The sequence below is a fragment of the Canis lupus genome, chromosome 35 (assembly GCF_003254725.2).
Source record: "Canis lupus dingo isolate Sandy chromosome 35, ASM325472v2, whole genome shotgun sequence".
NCBI classification, from domain to species: domain Eukaryota; kingdom Metazoa; phylum Chordata; class Mammalia; order Carnivora; family Canidae; genus Canis; species Canis lupus.
Window position 1 is genome coordinate 13,660,770 of NC_064277.1, and position 6,000 is coordinate 13,666,769.

Here is a 6,000-nt window from a genome sequence, read left to right on the forward strand (position 1 = left end):
CTGAGGGGAGCACTTCCAATCTGACTTGGAAGTACAGGTTGCAGTGTGAATCCACTGCAGGATTCACAAGGATGCAGATGGTCTTGAGTGGACAGGAGGACGAGTTGGAGTGCATGGAGGGCTGCTCTGGGGCTCCCTGCTGCGCCAGCGTGCAGATCATTCAGTGGTCTGAGAACAATTTCACATACTAGCCCTCCAAGTCAGGGTTCCCAGGGTAATTGTCTCCATTCCCACCGCAGAGGAACTGCGCTGTCCAAGGGCCAGCAGGCAGGGAGCCCAGGGTCCCCAGTGCTCCAGCCAGAACCTTGCTGGAAGTGACACTGATGCTGTGACTGCTGAGAACTACGTGTAGTTATTAACTACGGTCCTAACAACAATGAAGGCCACGCGTAATTCTGTGGTTTGCCTTCTGCCTGCAGAGCTCATGTCTCAAGCATCTCATTTATCTTAGGATAGTCTTTTTTCCTATGCATTTTTTTCTCCCCAAAGTCGGTTATAAGTGAAAAAGGACTAGAGTGAGAAATATATTTATTTTTAGCCAAGAGGTAGCACACTCAACTTTTCTTCCTGGGAGCAATGCTTCACTCCCCTTCTCTGGTTAAATATTTAAATCCATTGTTGTATTGAGCTGAGATTTGGCTTAGTTATTCAGGTAGAAGTAGCTAAATAAAGACACACTTAGGAATTCATAACACTGTACATTTAAGTGCTGGAATAAAGTATAAGTTAAAATGGAACCTTGGTGTTTTTTTTTTTTTCCCATGGATAGAGTTCAGAAATACTATCAAAGTAAAGAAGAAGAAGAAGAAGAAGAAGAAAGAAGAAGAAGAAGAAGAAGAAGAAGAAGAAGAAGAAGAAGAAGAAGAAGAAGAAAGAAGAAGCAGCCCAACATATTACCTCCAGGAGAAAATGGAATACCGTGATACAATGGATTATGCTTATGATTTTATTTAACACTTTAATCTTCACCCACAAACACAAAACTACCTTAGTGGTAGCTGGTTTCTTAAAAAGAAGAAAGGTGAGGGACACCTTGAGTGGCTCAGCAATTGAGCATCTGCCTTTGGCTCAGCGCATGATACTGGGGGTCCAGGATCGAATCCTGCATCGGGCTCTTTGTGGGGAGCCTGCCTCTCCCTCTGCCTATATCTCTGCCTCTCTCTCTCTCTGTGTCTCTCATGAATAAATAAATAAAATCTTTAAAAAAAAAAGAAGAAAGGTGAATATTATAATCAGTGCCCTTAAAACATCACTGCTCATCACACCGAATCTTTTTCCAATGTCTCATTTAGCTTTTGCTAACATCAAGCGGGGATTTTTAAGACACATCGCAGCTCCCAACTGCTGTGCTTACATTGCTTCTGGAAGCACAGAGCCCTCTGTTGATGCTTCAGATTTCGCTGTGGGCTGGGGGGGAAGTGAGGAGAAGTCATTTGCATCAAAAAACACTAGCTGTCTATTCCCATTAGAAAAAACACTTGGTGTTTTAGTGCAAATTATTTTAAAAGGGCGGATAACTTATGGATGCAGAAAGGGTAATCCACAACGATGTATGCAATTTTGTTCAGTTGGATGTCCTCAGGGCAAAAACATCAAGGATAACAAGTGTACTAAATACAAACAGACACTATCATAAAATATGACACCCATGATTAAAATACCCTTTTCAAGGGACCTCTGCATTTAGGAGAGAAGCTGCCTTATTAATATCAAGGCCCGTCATTTCTGAGATTCAGAGGCAGGTTAAAACAATGATATCTTTTCTTTCTTGACTGTATTCTTAGAAGGTTATGAAATTCTTTAATCAGACCAGTGTAGAATCACAGAGCTGGTCAGTGAGGAGATTCCTATAAGGGTTAGGAACTCAGGCTTTGGAGCTGGGCAGATTGAGTTTTGAATCCCAGGTCTGATACCAGGATGCTATCTATCTTCTTTGAAGTCTAGAGGATTTCATCTACAAATAGGAAATTGAGTTGTTGAGTGGATTAAAAACATGACAAAACAGAAACCCAGGGGTAAAGTGCTTAGTGTAATGCCAGGCACGGAAAAAAAAAAATGTGTGTGTGTGTGTAGTTTCCTTTCTTTAAAGCCTGATTACAGAAAAGATTTGAGAGTGGAAAATCACTAGTATATCACAGGAAGAGATTTTTATGGTTTCAGATATTGGTAATTTAAACAGTAAGAGCAAAATGCAATCTCTAAGTTTGTGGACAGCATTGATATAATAATTGCTCATTGCCAAGGCTTAGGTATATCTATTTCATTTATCTGAGACTAACAGTTAACGGCTATTGAATACTTACTTGGTGGGGTGCCTGTGTAGATCAATGGGGTAAGTGTCCAGCTCTTGACTTTGGCTCAGGTCGTGATCTCAGGACACTGTGTCCAGCTCCCAGTTCAACAGGGAGTCTACTTGTCTCCTCCCTCTGCCCTTCCCCCAACTTGTACTCTCTCACGCTCTCTCTCTCTCTCAAATAAATAAAGAAATCTTCTTTAAAATCGAGCACTTACTTGTGCTGGGTGCCATTGCAAATGCTTTATATGCATTGTTTTATTAATCCTCCCAACATCTTCATGAGGAGGTCTGATTATCCCATTCCACAGCTCAGGACACATAGGAACAGAGAAGTTAGGTGACTTTGTCTAAGGTCACACAGTTAGTAAGTATTGGAACCAGAATTTAAATTCAGGCCCTTATTACAGTCTTCCCTCTTTGCCACTATGTTCTGTTCATTTATTTTTAAATTCCTCGCAGCATTGTACACAGTGCTTTTTACCTAGTGGTCACGAAATATTTATTTAATAATTATTGAAAGGATGCAAACACTTGCTTTTAAAGTGGGGGAGAATGAAAGGGTTGATTTGATTTTCTATTGGATTTTGGAAAAATAAAGTTCAGGAAATTGTCTAGCCAGAAGGTAGATGGCATCTTACCAAAGACCCATGGGATAACACTCTGTGCAGCCCTGGGGCAGTAAGTAAGTATAGACTGCACACTATACTTAACTCTTCAATTCAGACCCAGAAGTATGTAAGCTGATAAAGGATCTCCCTCAATATGGCATCTACAGAATGACCTAGATGATTGCTAAAATCTTGTGACATTATCATCGTGTATTAGAAAGACCGTGGGGTTGGTCTGGTTGGTCTTTCCAATACAAGTTATCTTACATAAATTAGATACTTGGTTCCACTTCATAATAGCTCTGTGACCTTGGGTATATTATAGAGCCTCTCTGAGCCTTAGTTTGCCGTTATGAAAAGGAGGATAACAAAAATAATACTTGCTCCCAGCTTTCTCACATGAGATGACTTGTATGAAGCCTTTATGTTAATAATAAAACACTGAAGAAATATGCATTAGGTAATCCTAGGTACTCTAACAGAAAAACCCCATATCTCTGTGGTATAATGAAATAGACATTTTATTTCCCCAATGGGTCTTCCTAACCCTCAGGTAACTCCCCTCTATGTGGAAACTTAGAGACCCAAGCTCCATCTTCTGGCCTCCCCATTTCCACATGTTTGCTGTGGAAGGGAAACAATGTGGAGGAACTCCTACATGAAGTTCTTAGGACCAGGAAGTAGCTCAGTCAGTGGCCACATCTGAGTGTCAAGGATGCTGGGAAATGTAGTCTAGAGATGTGTTCAGGGATGAAGAGAAATGGTTTTGGAGACCAGTTAGCAATTCCAACCCTCATCTTTTCACAGGGTTTCTGTGAGATCAAATGAGTTAAAGTATGGGAGAGAGCTTTGTTAATCATAAAACAATAAAAATACTATAGCTGATTGCTTACATACATCTTAAGCACAGAAAATTCCAAACGGTGGCAATTTTAAAGCTATCATTCATTTTTTAAAAGATTTTATTTATTCATGAGAGACACAAAGAGAGACAGAGACATAGGCAGAGGGAGAAACAGGCTCCCTGCAGGGAGCCCGATGTAGGACTTGATCCGAGGACCTTGGGATTACGACATGAGCTAAAGTAGTGGAAGGAGAGGTGGGCAGGGGGATGGGGTGACTGGGGAACGGGCATTGAGGGGGGCACTTGACAGGATGAGCACTGGGCATTATAGTATATGTTGGCAAATCAAAATCCAATAAAAGTATATATAAACAAAGGCAGATGCTCAACCACTGAGCCACTGAGCCACTCAGGTGCCCCCCCCCAACTTTTTTTTTTTAAATACCAATACCAAGGGGTGCCTGGATGGCTCAGTCAGGTGGGTGTGGACTCTTGATTTCAGATTAGGTCATGATCTCAGGTTATGGGATTGAGCCTTGCATCAGGCTCTACACTGGACATGGAGCCTGCTTGAGATTCTCTCTCTCCTCCTCCCTCTAACCGCCCCCTCCCATCACACACACTCTCTCTCCTTCTCTAAAAAAAATCCTGAGAAACAAACAAACAAAATCCAAAACCAAAAAACCATGGTTGTACTAGAGGCCATTTAATCTTATGAAAAGCTCACAGATCTCAGAGAAAAATGGTCACTGACTATTGCACAGCAGACTCATCAAATAAAGAGTTTGAGAGAGAAATTTGGAAAGAAAAGCATAACAAAGGTCAACCAATGATATGGATCATCTTTTTTTGTGAAAGAGCTATTGCCTCATCTATGAATGCCATAACAACACTTTTGGAGAATAAGTGAATTTGCCGTTCCTTTATGTGCAATCAGTAAGGATTTCTCGGTGAGGAAAGATTTTATATATTTTTCATTATTGCATGATTTTTGTTTCTTTAGGACATTTCTAAAGAACTGAGTGTGAATCAAGTATCCCAATTTTCTGAAAGACTCCTAACTTTGGGAAACGAACTAGGGGTGGTGGAAGGGGAGGTGGGCGGGGGTGGGGGTGACTGGGTGACGGGCACTGAGGTGGGCACTTGATGGGATGAGCACTGGGAGTTATTCTATATGTTGGTAAATTGAACACCAATAAAAAATAAATTTATAAAAAAATAAAAAATAAAACAAAAGAAAGTATCCCAATTTTCCTGAAAAGAATTGAAAAATGACATATATTAATTTTGTTTCCATCACTAAATACTATTTTATTTTCCATCACTTAATACTTTAGATTTTCTTTTTAACATGGTGTTTTTGTTTTAAGGCAAACCCAGAAGTGTTCGATGGATGGATGCAAAATGATGACAGATTTGTAATACATGAATTAATACATTTAATACACTTTTAATATACTCTTTGGTAGATTCAAATGATATGTGTATATTATATAAAGAACATTCTAAGCAATCTTGTCATTCTACTTTGCTGCTTTATTTTTCTTTTCAGCCTAGATATATTTATGTGTTTATTGCCAGCCTATTCCTACCAGAATGTAACCTCCATGAAAGCAGCGACTTTGGATGTCTTTGTTCCCTGCATGCCTGGTCCCTGGAATAGTTCCTGGTACCTAGAAGATTCTCAAAAATATTGGCTACCTATATGCACACATGGAAATTAGGTCTCAGACATTCTGGATCAAGTAATCTTCTACTGTATATTTCTTCCGTCTTGAACATAAGGAATTTTCATGGTTTAAAAAGAAGGCATTTTTTGGAAAATCTATACCAAGATACTGATAATCTTAGGGAGTGAGAGGAAAATGGAATCTTACAACCATCAAGTTTGTGGATGACATAGATTTATAACAAAGCTTATGTACACCCGCTTCAGTCACCTGAGAACAAGGGTTAACAGCTATTGAGCACTTAAGGCACCAGCTGCCATTCTGAGTGCTTCATAACCATCATTTCATTAATCCTCACAACATCTTCAGGAATGTAGTGTCTGGGAAACACAACCAGGCCCTGCACAGCCACCTCCATTGAGGTCAGTATGAATGAAACTCATGGTGTCTCCTCCACCTGGCATAGGTTTCTTCACTTGGGAGTTGGTCTCTAGTTTCTCTCCCCAGGCTTAGCCATTCAGGAACGGGTAGACTTACTGGCTTCTAAGGAGTAAAAGGTTTCACAGAAAAGGGGTGCTGTGG